General features: G+C 47.2%; 19 non-coding genes across 19 annotated transcripts; all 19 read right to left on the bottom strand.

Moving 5' to 3' along the window:
* Nucleotides 1–727: 727 nt before the first annotated feature.
* On the bottom strand, nt 728–839 carry TRNAL-CAA (transfer RNA leucine (anticodon CAA)). The gene is made up of 2 exons: nt 802–839; nt 728–773 (listed from the first exon to the last, which is right to left on the bottom strand). It is a non-coding gene; the product is annotated as a tRNA-Leu (tRNA).
* Nucleotides 840–1128: 289 nt separating this feature from the next.
* Nucleotides 1129–1201, bottom strand: TRNAV-AAC (transfer RNA valine (anticodon AAC)). Its single transcript has one exon. It is a non-coding gene; the product is annotated as a tRNA-Val (tRNA).
* Nucleotides 1202–1587: 386 nt separating this feature from the next.
* On the bottom strand, nt 1588–1659 carry TRNAP-AGG (transfer RNA proline (anticodon AGG)). The gene has a single exon. It is a non-coding gene; the product is annotated as a tRNA-Pro (tRNA).
* Nucleotides 1660–2088: 429 nt separating this feature from the next.
* On the bottom strand, nt 2089–2161 carry TRNAV-UAC (transfer RNA valine (anticodon UAC)). Its single transcript has one exon. It is a non-coding gene; the product is annotated as a tRNA-Val (tRNA).
* A 385-nt stretch (nt 2162–2546) lies between these two features.
* Nucleotides 2547–2618, bottom strand: TRNAP-CGG (transfer RNA proline (anticodon CGG)). The gene has a single exon. It is a non-coding gene; the product is annotated as a tRNA-Pro (tRNA).
* A 927-nt stretch (nt 2619–3545) lies between these two features.
* On the bottom strand, nt 3546–3657 carry TRNAL-CAA (transfer RNA leucine (anticodon CAA)). The gene is made up of 2 exons: nt 3620–3657; nt 3546–3591 (listed from the first exon to the last, which is right to left on the bottom strand). It is a non-coding gene; the product is annotated as a tRNA-Leu (tRNA).
* Nucleotides 3658–4405: 748 nt separating this feature from the next.
* On the bottom strand, nt 4406–4477 carry TRNAP-AGG (transfer RNA proline (anticodon AGG)). Its single transcript has one exon. It is a non-coding gene; the product is annotated as a tRNA-Pro (tRNA).
* Nucleotides 4478–5363: 886 nt separating this feature from the next.
* Nucleotides 5364–5435, bottom strand: TRNAP-CGG (transfer RNA proline (anticodon CGG)). Its single transcript has one exon. It is a non-coding gene; the product is annotated as a tRNA-Pro (tRNA).
* A 1787-nt stretch (nt 5436–7222) lies between these two features.
* Nucleotides 7223–7294, bottom strand: TRNAP-AGG (transfer RNA proline (anticodon AGG)). Its single transcript has one exon. It is a non-coding gene; the product is annotated as a tRNA-Pro (tRNA).
* An 887-nt stretch (nt 7295–8181) lies between these two features.
* Nucleotides 8182–8253, bottom strand: TRNAP-CGG (transfer RNA proline (anticodon CGG)). Its single transcript has one exon. It is a non-coding gene; the product is annotated as a tRNA-Pro (tRNA).
* Nucleotides 8254–9191: 938 nt separating this feature from the next.
* Nucleotides 9192–9303, bottom strand: TRNAL-CAA (transfer RNA leucine (anticodon CAA)). The gene is made up of 2 exons: nt 9266–9303; nt 9192–9237 (listed from the first exon to the last, which is right to left on the bottom strand). It is a non-coding gene; the product is annotated as a tRNA-Leu (tRNA).
* Nucleotides 9304–9592: 289 nt separating this feature from the next.
* TRNAV-AAC (transfer RNA valine (anticodon AAC)) lies at nt 9593–9665 on the bottom strand. Its single transcript has one exon. It is a non-coding gene; the product is annotated as a tRNA-Val (tRNA).
* Nucleotides 9666–10051: 386 nt separating this feature from the next.
* TRNAP-AGG (transfer RNA proline (anticodon AGG)) lies at nt 10052–10123 on the bottom strand. Its single transcript has one exon. It is a non-coding gene; the product is annotated as a tRNA-Pro (tRNA).
* A 429-nt stretch (nt 10124–10552) lies between these two features.
* TRNAV-UAC (transfer RNA valine (anticodon UAC)) lies at nt 10553–10625 on the bottom strand. Its single transcript has one exon. It is a non-coding gene; the product is annotated as a tRNA-Val (tRNA).
* A 385-nt stretch (nt 10626–11010) lies between these two features.
* Nucleotides 11011–11082, bottom strand: TRNAP-CGG (transfer RNA proline (anticodon CGG)). Its single transcript has one exon. It is a non-coding gene; the product is annotated as a tRNA-Pro (tRNA).
* Nucleotides 11083–12019: 937 nt separating this feature from the next.
* On the bottom strand, nt 12020–12131 carry TRNAL-CAA (transfer RNA leucine (anticodon CAA)). Its single transcript has 2 exons — nt 12094–12131; nt 12020–12065 (listed from the first exon to the last, which is right to left on the bottom strand). It is a non-coding gene; the product is annotated as a tRNA-Leu (tRNA).
* Nucleotides 12132–12879: 748 nt separating this feature from the next.
* On the bottom strand, nt 12880–12951 carry TRNAP-AGG (transfer RNA proline (anticodon AGG)). The gene has a single exon. It is a non-coding gene; the product is annotated as a tRNA-Pro (tRNA).
* An 886-nt stretch (nt 12952–13837) lies between these two features.
* On the bottom strand, nt 13838–13909 carry TRNAP-CGG (transfer RNA proline (anticodon CGG)). The gene has a single exon. It is a non-coding gene; the product is annotated as a tRNA-Pro (tRNA).
* A 927-nt stretch (nt 13910–14836) lies between these two features.
* On the bottom strand, nt 14837–14948 carry TRNAL-CAA (transfer RNA leucine (anticodon CAA)). Its single transcript has 2 exons — nt 14911–14948; nt 14837–14882 (listed from the first exon to the last, which is right to left on the bottom strand). It is a non-coding gene; the product is annotated as a tRNA-Leu (tRNA).
* Between the last annotated feature and the right edge of the window lie 681 nt (nt 14949–15629).

Genomic DNA, 15629 nt, shown 5'->3' with positions numbered 1-15629 from the left:
CAGGCACTTTCTGGCACTTGTACTTCTCTGCAAGTCCTGGACCCTTGCCCCATTAACTTCCACCCCAGAAGCAAGGGAGGGCCTGCCAATTCTTGCTCCTAAGAAAGAGGTGTTTGATTCTTGGATTCAAACACGCTCGATCAGGCTCGATCAGGCGAGATTTATATGAGTGGCTCGCAGGACTGAAACACTCACCTGGGAGACCCAGGGTGGCTGAATTCCCAGAATGGCCATTGCTGGGCAAGTCACCTCCTTTCCTCCTGCCTCAATCTAGAATTGGCTGCAAATCACAAGATAGAGTTCAATGTCCGTGTGTACTGCCTACTCCCAGCTACCTCTCTGTCTTCCTTATGTAAATTAAAATTCGCAAGGGGGGACCAATGACAATCTGCTCCTCCCACATAACCAGGAAGCCCTGTTGAACATGTCTGCCTGTGTTGTTGCAGGGACAGTGCCTTCTCCGCCCAAAAGGTGGCAGGAGAGCCTCACAACAAAGATGGGATCAACTGCTTAATGAGAAACCAGCACAGCAGTTAGTGTGATGGAGTGCAAATTTAACGGAAGGTGTGCCTGAGGTGTCCCTTCCAGGAATACATGGAATTGTGATTGAGGGCCCAGCCTGATCGTTGGTGGATTTCTCGTCATATGTTACAGGTCTGTGCAAAGATTGTGGTGTGTGGGGAATGCACTGCAAAAAACAGGACGATTTAAGGGTGTAAAAGAGACCTGTCAGAAGTGGGATTTGAACCCACGCCTCCATGAGGAGACCAGAAGTCTCAGTTGCACTGAAGATCAAGCTCTCTTGAGTCTGGCGCCTTAGACCACTCGGCCATCCTGACAGCCCTGGCTATGTACAGGTCTGACTCTTCTGTCTGCACTTGCCAATGTTTGCACTTACAGCGTTCGCAGCAATGTCACAGGTGTAAAGGCCCCACAATACAACATGGCATGATAAAAAAAAAAGCTAGGCACAAGAGCGACCACTGATGGATGCGGATTACTTTGTTTCGTCTTGGAAAAGTAAAGGAAGTTTCCCACGGCTCGCTGGGTTCATGGACCACCTCTTCTTAAGCTTGCATTGAGATAATAAGGTTTTAGAGGGTGCACATAAAAGCAGCTCATGCACAGTGTTTCTGCCCGGTCTCGAACCGGGGACCTTTCGCGTGTTAGGCAAACGTGATGACCACTACACTACAGAAACTAACTTGCTGTGTTTTACTGTTAGAGCAAGGTTCCTCTCAAGGATTCTCTCTACTTCTATTCTGCTGTATCAGCAGCCACTCAGAAAGCGAGGAGCAAGTGTGAAAACTGCAGAGATATCAGCCAACATGCTTGCAATTAGACGTATTAAAAATTTACTTATGCAGGCATCGACAGACAAATATCTGATGCCTAAATGCCAGCAAGTACAGCTTGGGAAAGCATCACCTGGGACACACACAGACTAAGCATGAAGGCAGAAAAAGCATGGATATCCGTTTTTCTTCTGAGGTTCAAAATAATTTGTGCAACAATGCGCCGAGTGTAATGAGAAATAGTCAGGCATTGTCAGTTTTGAGTAGGATTCGTATGTTTACCTCTAAAAAAGGGCTCGTCCGGGATTTGAACCCGGGACCTCTCGCACCCTAAGCGAGAATCATACCCCTAGACCAACGAGCCGAGGCACACAAGAGTCACCTTTTGCACCGGCTCCGGGGGTTATTGGCAGCGAGTTGGTGAATGATTCACCCAAAGCAAGCAACTGCACATGCTGCTCTCTTCTGCAATATGGTTGCTGTCTTTTCCATGGCCGTCATCGAACAAGAAATGAAAATACCTCCATCCTTCAGACATTTTGTTTGCTCTAGGTGTATGCTCTCGGTGAGGACAATAAAACAATTTCTGCTCTCATGCCTTGCTTTCATCAAGTAGGCCCACCCTTCAGTACAAAAGGACGTGCAAACGAATGGCGCAAACTATCGTCACTTCTCTTTTTGAGCTGTCACTGATGCCCCTGGAGCACAGAACGTCACGCTGGTGAGGGATAGACAGCTTCCATTATCTCAGCTTTCCTATAAGTTGAGAGAGTAAATGCAAACAATAAGCTGCTGTTTCTGCCCGGTCTCGAACCAGGGACCTTTCGCGTGTAAAGCGAACGTGATAACCACTACACCACAGAAACAGATACTCTTGCAGCAATCTTCTTGGCATGTAGTGGGCTGGAAAGCACAGACCAAGGGCCAATGTCCATGAAGCTCAATGTTGGACCCTCCTTACCCGATCTCTTTCTTTGGAAGAAAGGAACGAGGACCACTTTTATTCCAAAAGGCGATTTTAAAACCATACCTGAAATCACGCTAGAAAAACACTTTGAATTTAATGTTCCTACACTGATGGTCCACCCCAGAAAAGCAGTTGCAAAGAAGTCCGGCACTGAAATTCTATACGCCAAAACTGGGAAACAGCGTGCAGGGAAAGGAACTTTTTCACCATACACGGCGTCTTATAGCATTGAAAAGAAGAAATGGTCCTACATAATAAGCAGCCTAAAAATAATTCCACAACATGGGCTCGTCCGGGATTTGAACCCGGGACCTCTCGCACCCGAAGCGAGAATCATACCCCTAGACCAACGAGCCTGATTCCCCTGTCAGCAATTTGAACAATTTCTGATGCGTCTTTCAGAAACAAAGCAGTGCTATTTGGCTGCTCTCTCTCTATGTGAGCCACACAAAGTCATGTTTTCTCTCAAGGTGTTGTTTTTTTCACTCTTGCAAGGAAGGGATCAGCCGATATCCTAGCTGCCAGTGAGCAGAAAAAAGGCACTGATGAGAACTGCAAGCACTTTCTGGCACTTGTACTTCTCTGCAAGTCCTGGACCCTTGCCCCATTAACTTCCACCCCAGAAGCAAGGGAGGGCCTGCCAATTCTTGCTCCTAAGAAAGAGGTGTTTGATTCTTGGATTCAAACACGCTCACTCAGCGCTCGATCAGGCGAGATTTATATGAGTGGCTCGCAGGACTGAAACACTCACCTGGGAGACCCAGGGTGGCTGAATTCCCAGAATGGCCATTGTTGGGCAAGTCACCTCCTTTCCTCCTGCCTCAATCTAGAATTGGCTGCAAATCACAAGATAGAGTTCAATATCCGTGTGTACTGCCTACTCCCAGCTACCTCTCTGTCTTCCTTATGTAAATTAAAATTCGCAAGGGGGGACCAATGACAATCTGCTCCTCCCACATAACCAGGAAGCCCTGTTGAACATGTCTGCCTGTGTTGTTGCAGGGACAGTGCCTTCTCCGCCCAAAAGGTGGCAGGAGAGCCTCACAACAAAGATGGGATCAACTGCTTAATGAGAAACCAGCACAGCAGTTAGTGTGATGGAGTGCAAGTTTAACGGAAGGTGTGCCTGAGGTGTCCCTTCCAGGAATACGTGGAATTGTGATTGAGGGCCCAGCCTGATCGTTGGTGGATTTCTCGTCATATGTTACAGGTCCGTGCAAAGATTGTGGTGTGTGGGGAATGCACTGCAAAAAACAGGACGATTTAAGGGTGTAAAAGAGACCTGTCAGAAGTGGGATTTGAACCCACGCCTCCATGAGGAGACCAGAAGTCTCAGTTGCACTGAAGATCAAGCTCTCTTGAGTCTGGCGCCTTAGACCACTCGGCCATCCTGACAGCCCTGGCTATGTACAGGTCTGACTCTTCTGTCTGCACTTGCCAATGTTTGCACTTACAGCGTTCGCAGCAATGTCACAGGTGTAAAGGCCCCACAATACAACATGGCATGATAAAAAAAAAAGCTAGGCACAAGAGCGACCACTGATGGATGCGGATTACTTTGTTTCGTCTTGGAAAAGTAAAGGAAGTTTCCCACGGCTCGCTGGGTTCATGGACCGCCTCTTCTTAAGCTTGCATTGAGATAATAAGGTTTTAGAGGGTGCACATAAAAGCAGCTCATGCACAGTGTTTCTGCCCGGTCTCGAACCGGGGACATTTCGCGTGTTAGGCGAACGTGATGACCACTACACTACAGAAATTAACTTGCTGTGTTTTACTGTTAGAGCAAGGTTCCTCTCAAGGATTCTCTCTACTTCTATTCTGCTGTATCAGCAGCCACTCAGAAAGCGAGGAGCAAGTGTGAAAACTGCAGAGATATCAGCCAACATGCTTGCAATTAGACGTATTAAAAATTTACTTATGCAGGCATCGACAGACAAATATCTGATGCCTAAATGCCAGCAAGTACAGCTTGGGAAAGCATCACCTGGGACACACACAGACTAAGCATGAAGGCAGAAAAAGCATGGATATCCGTTTTTCTTCTGAGGTTCAAAATAATTTGTGCAACAATGCGCCGAATGTAATGAGAAATAGTCAGGCATTGTCAGTTTTGAGTAGGATTCGTATGTTTACCTCTAAAAAAGGGCTCGTCCGGGATTTGAACCCGGGACCTCTCGCACCCTAAGCGAGAATCATACCCCTAGACCAACGAGCCGAGGCACACAAGAGTCACCTTTTGCACCGGCTCCGGGGGTTATTGGCAGCGAGTTGGTGAATGATTCACCCAAAGCAAGCAACTGCACATGCTGCTCTCTTCTGCAATATGGTTGCTGTCTTTTCCATGGCCGTCATCGAACAAGAAATGAAAATACCTCCATCCTTCAGACATTTTGTTTGCTCTAGGTGTAAGCTCTCGGTGAGGACAATAAAACAATTTCTGCTCTCATGCCTTGCTTTCATCAAGTAGGCCCACCCTTCAGTACAAAAGGACGTGCAAACGAATGGCGCAAACTATCGTCACTTCTCTTTTTGAGCTGTCACTGAAGCCCCTGGAGCACAGTACGTCACGCTGGTGAGGGATAGACAGCTTCCATTATCTCAGCTTTCCTATAAGTTGAGAGAGTAAATGCAAGCAATAAGCTGCTGTTTCTGCCCAGTCTCGAACCAGGGACCTTTTGCGAGTAAAGCGAACGTGATAACCACTACACCACAGAAACAGATACTCTTGCAGCAATCTTCTTGGCATGTAGTGGGCTGGAAAGCCAGACCAAGGGCCAATGTCCATGAAGCTCAACGTTGGACCCTCCTTACCCGATCTCTTTCTTTGGAAGAAAGGAACGAGGACCACTTTTATTCCAAAAGGCGATTTTAAAACCAAACCTGAAATCACGCTAGAAAAACACTTTGAATTTAATGTTCCTACACTGATGGTCCACCCCAGAAAAGCAGTTGCAAAGAAGTCCGGCACTGAAATTCTATACGCCAAAACTGGGAAACAGCGTGCAGGGAAAGGAACTTTCTCACCATACACGGCGTCTTATAGCATTGAAAAGAAGAAATGGTCCTACATAATAAGCAGCCTAAAAATAATTCCACAACATGGGCTCGTCCGGGATTTGAACCCGGGACCTCTCGCACCCGAAGCGAGAATCATACCCCTAGACCAACGAGCCTGATTCCCCTGTCAGCAATTTGAACAATTTCTGATGCGTCTTTCAGAAACAAAGCAGTGCTATTTGGCTGCTCTCTCTCTATGTGAGCCACACAAAGTCATGTTTTCTCTCAAGGTGTTGTTTTTTTCACTCTTGCAAGGAAGGGATCAGCCGATATCCTAGCTGCCAGTGAGCAGAAAAAAGGCACTGATGAGAACTGCAGGCACTTTCTGGCACTTGTACTTCTCTGCAAGTCCTGGACCCTTGCCCCATTAACTTCCACCCCAGAAGCAAGGGAGGGCCTGCCAATTCTTGCTCCTAAGAAAGAGGTGTTTGATTCTTGGATTCAAACACGCTCACTCAGCGCTCGATCAGGCGAGATTTATATGAGTGGCTCGCAGGACTGAAACACTCACCTGGGAGACCCAGGGTGGCTGAATTCCCAGAATGGCCATTGTTGGGCAAGTCACCTCCTTTCCTCCTGCCTCAATCTAGAATTGGCTGCAAATCACAAGATAGAGTTCAATATCCGTGTGTACTGCCTACTCCCAGCTACCTCTCTGTCTTCCTTATGTAAATTAAAATTCGCAAGGGGGGACCAATGACAATCTGCTCCTCCCACATAACCAGGAAGCCCTGTTGAACATGTCTGCCTGTGTTGTTGCAGGGACAGTGCCTTCTCCGCCCAAAAGGTGGCAGGAGAGCCTCACAACAAAGATGGGATCAACTGCTTAATGAGAAACCAGCACAGCAGTTAGTGTGATGGAGTGCAAATTTAACGGAAGGTGTGCCTGAGGTGTCCCTTCCAGGAATACATGGAATTGTGATTGAGGGCCCAGCCTGATCGTTGGTGGATTTCTCGTCATATGTTACAGGTCCGTGCAAAGATTGTGGTGTGTGGGGAATGCACTGCAAAAAACAGGACGATTTAAGGGTGTAAAAGAGACCTGTCAGAAGTGGGATTTGAACACACGCCTCCATGAGGAGACCAGAAGTCTCAGTTGCACTGAAGATCAAGCTCTCTTGAGTCTGGCGCCTTAGACCACTCGGCCATCCTGACAGCCCTGGCTATGTACAGGTCTGACTCTTCTGTCTGCACTTGCCAATGTTTGCACTTACAGCGTTCGCAGCAATGTCACAGGTGTAAAGGCCCCACAATACAACATGGCATGATAAAAAAAAAAGCTAGGCACAAGAGCGAACACTGATGGATGCGGATTACTTTGTTTCGTCTTGGAAAAGTAAAGGAAGTTTCCCACGGCTCGCTGGGTTCATGGACCGCCTCTTCTTAAGCTTGCATTGAGATAATAAGGTTTTAGAGGGTGCACATAAAAGCAGCTCATGCACAGTGTTTCTGCCCGGTCTCGAACCGGGGACCTTTTGCGTGTTAGGCGAACGTGATGACCACTACACTACAGAAACTAACTTGCTGTGTTTTACTGTTAGAGCAAGGTTCCTCTCAAGGATTCTCTCTACTTCTATTCTGCTGTATCAGCAGCCACTCAGAAAGCGAGGAGCAAGTGTGAAAACTGCAGAGATATCAGCCAACATGCTTGCAATTAGACGTATTAAAAATGTACTTATGCAGGCATCGACAGACAAATATCTGATGCCTAAATGCCAGCAAGTACAGCTTGGGAAAGCATCACCTGGGACACACACAGACTAAGCATGAAGGCAGAAAAAGCATGGATATCCGTTTTTCTTCTGAGGTTCAAAATAATTTGTGCAACAATGCGCCGAGTGTAATGAGAAATTGTCAGGCATTGTCAGTTTTGAGTAGGATTCGTATGCTTACCTCTAAAAAAGGGCTCGTCCGGGATTTGAACCCGGGACCTCTCGCACCCTAAGCGAGAATCATACCCCTAGACCAACGAGCCGAGGCACACAAGAGTCGCCTTTTGCACCGGCTCCGGGGGTTATTGGCAGCGAGTTGGTGAATGATTCACCCAAAGCAAGCAACTGCACATGCTGCTCTCTTCTGCAATATGGTTGCTGTCTTTTCCATGGCCGTCATCGAACAAGAAATGAAAATACCTCCATCCTTCAGACATTTTGTTTGCTCTAGGTGTATGCTCTCGGTGAGGACAATAAAACAATTTCTGCTCTCATGCCTTGCTTTCATCAAGTAGGCCCACCCTTCAGTACAAAAGGACGTGCAAACGAATGGCGCAAACTATCGTCACTTCTCTTTTTGAGCTGTCACTGATGCCCCTGGAGCACAGTACGTCACGCTGGTGAGGGATAGACAGCTTCCATTATCTCAGCTTTCCTATAAGTTGAGAGAGTAAATGCAAACAATAAGCTGCTGTTTCTGCCCAGTCTCGAACCAGGGACCTTGCGCGTGTAAAGCGAACGTGATAACCACTACACCACAGAAACAGATACATTTGCTGCAATATTCTTGGCATGTAGTGGGCTGGAAAGCACAGACCAAGGGCCAATGTCCATGAAGCTCAACGTTGGACCCTCCTTACCCGATCTCTTTCTTTGGAAGAAAGGAACGAGGACCACTTTTATTCCAAAAGGCGATTTTAAAACCATACCTGAAATCACGCTAGAAAAACACTTTGAATTTAATGTTCCTACACTGATGGTCCACCCCAGAAAAGCAGTTGCAAAGAAGTCCGGCACTGAAATTCTATACGCCAAAACTGGGAAACAGCGTGCAGGGAAAGGAACTTTTTCACCATACACGGCGTCTTATAGCATTGAAAAGAAGAAATGGTCCTACATAATAAGCAGCCTAAAAATAATTCCACAACATGGGCTCGTCCGGGATTTGAACCCGGGACCTCTCGCACCCGAAGTGAGAATCATACCCCTAGACCAACGAGCCTGATTCCCCTGTCCGCAATTTGAACAATTTCTGATGCGTCTTTCAAAAACAAAGCAGTGCTATTTGGCTGCTCTCTCTCTATGTGAGCCACACAAAGTCATGTTTTCTCTCAAGGTGTTGTTTTTTTCACTCTTGCAAGGAAGGGATCAGCCGATATCCTAGCTGCCAGTGAGCAGAAAAAAGGCACTGATGAGAACTGCAGGCACTTTCTGGCACTTGTACTTCTCTGCAAGTCCTGGACCCTTGCCCCATTAACTTCCACCCCAGAAGCAAGGGAGGGCCTGCCAATTCTTGCTCCTAAGAAAGAGGTGTTTGATTCTTGGATTCAAACACGCTCACTCAGCACTCAATGAGGCTCGATCAGGCGAGATTTATATGAGTGGCTCGCAGGACTGAAACACTCACCTGGGAGACCCAGGGTGGCTGAATTCCCAGAATGGCCATTGTTGGGCAAGTCACCTCCTTTCCTCCTGCCTCAATCTAGAATTGGCTGCAAATCACAAGATAGAGTTCAATGTCCGTGTGTACTGCCTACTCCCAGCTACCTCTCTGTCTTCCTTATGTAAATTAAAATTCGCAAGGGGGGACCAATGACAATCTGCTCCTCCCACATAACCAGGAAGCCCTGTTGAACATGTCTGCCTGTGTTGTTGCAGGGACAGTGCCTTCTCCGCCCAAAAGGTGGCAGGAGAGCCTCACAACAAAGATGGGATCAACTGCTTAATGAGAAACCAGCACAGCAGTTAGTGTGATGGAGTGCAAATTTAACGGAAGGTGTGCCTGAGGTGTCCCTTCCAGGAATACATGGAATTGTGATTGAGGGCCCAGCCTGATCGTTGGTGGATTTCTCGTCATATGTTACAGGTCCGTGCAAAGATTGTGGTGTGTGGGGAATGCACTGCAAAAAAACAGGACGATTTAAGGGTGTAAAAGAGACCTGTCAGAAGTGGGATTTGAACCCACGCCTCCATGAGGAGACCAGAAGTCTCAGTTGCACTGAAGATCAAGCTCTCTTGAGTCTGGCGCCTTAGACCACTCGGCCATCCTGACAGCCCTGGCTATGTACAGGTCTGACTCTTCTGTCTGCACTTGCCAATGTTTGCACTTACAGCGTTCGCAGCAATGTCACAGGTGTAAAGGCCCCACAATACAACATGGCATGATAAAAAAAAAAGCTAGGCACAAGAGCGACCACTGATGGATGCGGATTACTTTGTTTCGTCTTGGAAAAGTAAAGGAAGTTTCCCACGGCTCGCTGGGTTCATGGACCGCCTCTTCTTAAGCTTGCATTGAGATAATACGGTTTTAGAGGGTGCACATAAAAGCAGCTCATGCACAGTGTTTCTGCCCGGTCTCGAACCGGGGACCTTTCGCGTGTTAGGCGAACGTGATGACCACTACACTACAGAAACTAACTTGCTGTGTTTTACTGTTAGAGCAAGGTTCCTCTCAAGGATTCTCTCTACTTCTATTCTGCTGTATCAGCAGCCACTCAGAAAGCGAGGAGCAAGTGTGAAAACTGCAGAGATATCAGCCAACATGCTTGCAATTAGACGTATTAAAAATTTACTTATGCAGGCATCGACAGACAAATATCTGATGCCTAAATGCCAGCAAGTACAGCTTGGGAAAGCATCACCTGGGACACACACAGACTAAGCATGAAGGCAGAAAAAGCATGGATATCCGTTTTTCTTCTGAGGTTCAAAATAATTTGTGCAACAATGCGCCGAGTGTAATGAGAAATAGTCAGGCATTGTCAGTTTTGAGTAGGATTCGTATGTTTACCTCTAAAAAAGGGCTCGTCCGGGATTTGAACCCGGGACCTCTCGCACCCTAAGCGAGAATCATACCCCTAGACCAACGAGCCGAGGCACACAAGAGTCACCTTTTGCACCGGCTCCGGGGGTTATTGGCAGCGAGTTGGTGAATGATTCACCCAAAGCAAGCAACTGCACATGCTGCTCTCTTCTGCAATATGGTTGCTGTCTTTTCCATGGCCGTCATCGAACAAGAAATGAAAATACCTCCATCCTTCAGACATTTTGTTTGCTCTAGGTGTATGCTCTCGGTGAGGACAATAAAACAATTTCTGCTCTCATGCCTTGCTTTCATCAAGTAGGCCCACCCTTCAGTACAAAAGGACGTGCAAACGAATGGCGCAAACTATCGTCACTTCTCTTTTTGAACTGTCACTGAAGCCCCTGGAGCACAGTACGTCACGCTGGTGAGGGATAGACAGCTTCCATTATCTCAGCTTTCCTATAAGTTGAGAGAGTAAATGCAAGCAATAAGCTGATGTTTCTGCCCGGTCTCGAACCAGGGACCGTGCGCTTGTAAAGCGAACGTGATAACCACTACACCACAGAAACAGATACTCTTGCAGCAATCTTCTTGGCATGTAGTGGGCTGGAAAGCACAGACCAAGGGCCAATGTCCATGAAGCTCAACGTTGGACCCTCCTTACCCGATCTCTTTCTTTGGAAGAAAGGAACGAGGACCACTTTTATTCCAAAAGGCGATTTTAAAACCATACCTGAAATCACGCTAGAAAAACACTTTGAATTTAATGTTCCTACACTGATGGTCCACCCCAGAAAAGCAGTTGCAAAGAAGTCCGGCACTGAAATTCTATACGCCAAAAGTGGGAAACAGCGTGCAGGGAAAGGAACTTTCTCACCATACACGGCGTCTTATAGCATTGAAAAGAAGAAATGGTCCTATATAATAAGCAGCCTAAAAATAATTCCACAACATGGGCTCGTCCGGGATTTGAACCCGGGACCTCTCGCACCCGAAGCGAGAATCATACCCCTAGACCAACGAGCCTGATTCCCCTGTTAGCAATTTGAACAATTTCTGATGCGTCTTTCAGAAACAAAGCAGTGCTATTTGGCTGCTCTCTCTCCATGTGAGCCACACAAAGTCATGTTTTCTCTCAAGGTGTTGTTTTTTTCACTCTTGCAAGGAAGGGATCAGCCGATATCCTAGCTGCCAGTGAGCAGAAAAAAGGCACTGATGAGAACTGCAGGCACTTTCTGGCACTTGTACTTCTCTGCAAGTCCTGGACCCTTGCCCCATTAACTTCCACCCCAGAAGCAAGGGAGGGCCTGCCAATTCTTGCTCCTAAGAAAGAGGTGTTTGATTCTTGGATTCAAACACGCTCACTCAGCGCTTGATCAGGCTCGATCAGGCGAGATTTATATGAGTGGCTCGCAGGACTGAAACACTCACCTGGGAGACCCAGGGTGGCTGAATTCCCAGAATGGCCATTGTTGGGCAAGTCACCTCCTTTCCTCCTGCCTCAATCTAGAATTGGCTGCAAATCACAAGATAGAGTTCAATATCCGTGTGTACTGCCTACTCCCAGCTACCTCTCTGTCTTCCTTATGTAAATTAAAATTCGCAAGGGGGGACCAATGACAATCTGCTCCTCCCACATAACCAGGAAGCCCTGTTGAACATGTCTGCCTGTGTTGTTGCAGAGACAGTGCCTTCTCCGCCCAAAAGGTGGCAGGAGAGCCTCACAACAAAGATGGGATCAACTGCTTAATGAGAAACCAGCACAGCAGTTAGTGTGATGGAGTGCAAGTTTAACGGAAGGTGTGCCTGAGGTGTCCCTTCCAGGAATACATGGAATTGTGATTGAGGGCCCAGCCTGATCGTTGGTGGATTTCTCGTCATATGTTACAGGTCCGTGCAAAGATTGTGGTGTGTGGGGAATGCACTGCAAAAAACAGGACGATTTAAGGGTGTAAAAGAGACCTGTCAGAAGTGGGATTTGAACCCACGCCTCCATGAGGAGACCAGAAGTCTCAGTTGCACTGAAGATCAAGCTCTCTTGAGTCTGGCGCCTTAGACCACTCGGCCATCCTGACAGCCCTGGCTATGTACAGGTCTGACTCTTCTGTCTGCACTTGCCAATGTTTGCACTTACAGCGTTCGCAGCAATGTCACAGGTGTAAAGGCCCCACAATACAACATGGCATGATAAAAAAAAAAGCTAGGCACAAGAGCGACCACTTATGGATGCGGATTACTTTGTTTCGTCTTGGAAAAGTAAAGGAAGTTTCCCACGGCTCGCTGGGTTCATGGACCGCCTCTTCTTAAGCTTGCATTGAGATAATAAGGTTTTAGAGGGTGCACATAAAAGCAGCTCATGCACAGTGTTTCTGCCCGGTCTCGAACCGGGGACCTTTCGCGTGTTAGGCGAACGTGATGACCACTACACTACAGAAATTAACTTGCTGTGTTTTACTGTTAGAGCAAGGTTCCTCTCAAGGATTCTCTCTACTTCTATTCTGCTGTATCAGCAGCCACTCAGAAAGCGAGGAGCAAGTGTGAAAACTGCAGAGATATCAGCCAACATGCTTGCAATTAGACGTATTAAAAATTTACTTATGCAGGCATCGACAGACAAATATCTGATGCCTAAATGCCAGCAAGTACAGCTTGGGAAAGCATCACCTGGGACACACACAGACTAAGCATGAAGGCAGAAAAAGCATGGATATCCGTTTTTCTTCTGAGGTTCAAAATAATTTGTGCAACAATGCGCCAAATGTAATGGGGAATTGTCAGGCATTGTCAGTTTTGAGTAGGATTCGTATGTTTACCTCTAAAAAAGGGCTCGTCCGGGATTTGAACCCGGGACCTCTCGCACCCTAAGCGAGAATCATACCCCTAGACCAACGAGCCGAGGCACACAAGAGTCACCTTTTGCACCGGCTCCGGGGGTTATTGGCAGCGAGTTGGTGAATGATTCACCCAAAGCAAGCAACTGCACATGCTGCTCTCTTCTGCAATATGGTTGCTGTCTTTTCCATGGCCGTCATCGAACAAGAAATGAAAATACCTCCATCCTTCAGACATTTTGTTTGCTCTAGGTGTAAGCTCTCGGTGAGGACAATAAAACAATTTCTGCTCTCATGCCTTGCTTTCATCAAGTAGGCCCACCCTTCAGTACAAAAGGACGTGCAAACGAATGGCGCAAACTATCGTCACTTCTCTTTTTGAGCTGTCACTGAAGCCCCTGGAGCACAGTACGTCACGCTGGTGAGGGATAGACAGCTTCCATTATCTCAGCTTTCCTATAAGTTGAGAGAGTAAATGCAAGCAATAAGCTGCTGTTTCTGCCCAGTCTCGAACCAGGGACCTTTTGCGTGTAAAGCGAACGTGATAACCACTACACCACAGAAACAGATACTCTTGCAGCAATCTTCTTGGCATGTAGTGGGCTGGAAAGCCAGACCAAGGGCCAATGTCCATGAAGCTCAACGTTGGACCCTCCTTACCCGATCTCTTTCTTTGGAAGAAAGGAACGAGGACCACTTTTATTCCAAAAGGCGATTTTAAAACCAAACCTGAAATCACGCTAGAAAAACACTTTGAATTTAATGTTCCTACACTGATGGTCCACCCCAGAAAAGCAGTTGCAAAGAAGTCCGGCACTGAAATTCTATACGCCAAAACTGGGAAACAGCGTGCAGGGAAAGGAACTTTCTCACCATACACGGCGTCTTATAGCATTGAAAAGAAGAAATGGTCCTACATAATAAGCAGCCTAAAAATAATTCCACAACATGGGCTCGTCCGGGATTTGAACCCGGGACCTCTCGCACCCGAAGCGAGAATCATACCCCTAGACCAACGAGCCTGATTCCCCTGTCAGCAATTTGAACAATTTCTGATGCGTCTTTCAGAAACAAAGCAGTGCTATTTGGCTGCTCTCTCTCTATGTGAGCCACACAAAGTCATGTTTTCTCTCAAGGTGTTGTTTTTTTCACTCTTGCAAGGAAGGGATCAGCCGATATCCTAGCTGCCAGTGAGCAGAAAAAAGGCACTGATGAGAACTGCAGGCACTTTCTGGCACTTGTACTTCTCTGCAAGTCCTGGACCCTTGCCCCATTAACTTCCACCCCAGAAGCAAGGGAGGGCCTGCCAATTCTTGCTCCTAAGAAAGAGGTGTTTGATTCTTGGATTCAAACACGCTCACTCAGCGCTCGATCAGGCGAGATTTATATGAGTGGCTCGCAGGACTGAAACACTCACCTGGGAGACCCAGGGTGGCTGAATTCCCAGAATGGCCATTGTTGGGCAAGTCACCTCCTTTCCTCCTGCCTCAATCTAGAATTGGCTGCAAATCACAAGATAGAGTTCAATATCCGTGTGTACTGCCTACTCCCAGCTACCTCTCTGTCTTCCTTATGTAAATTAAAATTCGCAAGGGGGGACCAATGACAATCTGCTCCTCCCACATAACCAGGAAGCCCTGTTGAACATGTCTGCCTGTGTTGTTGCAGGGACAGTGCCTTCTCCGCCCAAAAGGTGGCAGGAGAGCCTCACAACAAAGATGGGATCAACTGCTTAATGAGAAACCAGCACAGCAGTTAGTGTGATGGAGTGCAAATTTAACGGAAGGTGTGCCTGAGGTGTCCCTTCCAGGAATACATGGAATTGTGATTGAGGGCCCAGCCTGATCGTTGGTGGATTTCTCGTCATATGTTACAGGTCCGTGCAAAGATTGTGGTGTGTGGGGAATGCACTGCAAAAAACAGGACGATTTAAGGGTGTAAAAGAGACCTGTCAGAAGTGGGATTTGAACCCACGCCTCCATGAGGAGACCAGAAGTCTCAGTTGCACTGAAGATCAAGCTCTTTTGAGTCTGGCGCCTTAGACCACTCGGCCATCCTGACAGCCCTGGCTATGTGCAGGTCTGACTCTTCTGTCTGCACTTGCCAATGTTTGCACTTACAGCGTTCGCAGCAATGTCACAGGTGTAAAGGCCCCACAATACAACATGGCATGATAAAAAAAAAAGCTAGGCACAAGAGCGACCACTGATGGATGCGGATTACTTTGTTTCGTCTTGGAAAAGTAAAGGAAGTTTCCCACGGCTCGCTGGGTTCATGGACCGCCTCTTCTTAAGCTTGCATTGAGATAATAAGGTTTTAGAGGGTGCACATAAAAGCAGCTCATGCACAGTGTTTCTGCCCGGTCTCGAACCGGGGACCTTTTGCGTGTTAGGCGAACGTGATGACCACTACACTACAGAAACTAACTTGCTGTGTTTTACTGTTAGAGCAAGGTTCCTCTCAAGGATTCTCTCTACTTCTATTCTGCTGTATCAGCAGCCACTCAGAAAGCGAGGAGCAAGTGTGAAAACTGCAGAGATATCAGCCAACATGCTTGCAATTAGACGTATTAAAAATGTACTTATGCAGGCATCGACAGACAAATATCTGATGCCTAAATGCCAGCAAGTACCGATTGGGAAAGCATCACCTGGGACACACACAGACTAAGCATGAAGGCAGAAAAAGCATGGATATCCGTTTTTCTTCTGAGGTTCAAAATAATTTGTGCAACAATGCGCC

Source organism: Triturus cristatus, chromosome 10 (genome assembly GCF_964204655.1).
Source record: "Triturus cristatus chromosome 10, aTriCri1.1, whole genome shotgun sequence".
NCBI classification, from domain to species: Eukaryota; Metazoa; Chordata; class Amphibia; order Caudata; family Salamandridae; genus Triturus; species Triturus cristatus.
Note: the sequence above shows the minus strand (reverse complement) of the source record. Positions and strands in the feature narration are given on the sequence as shown.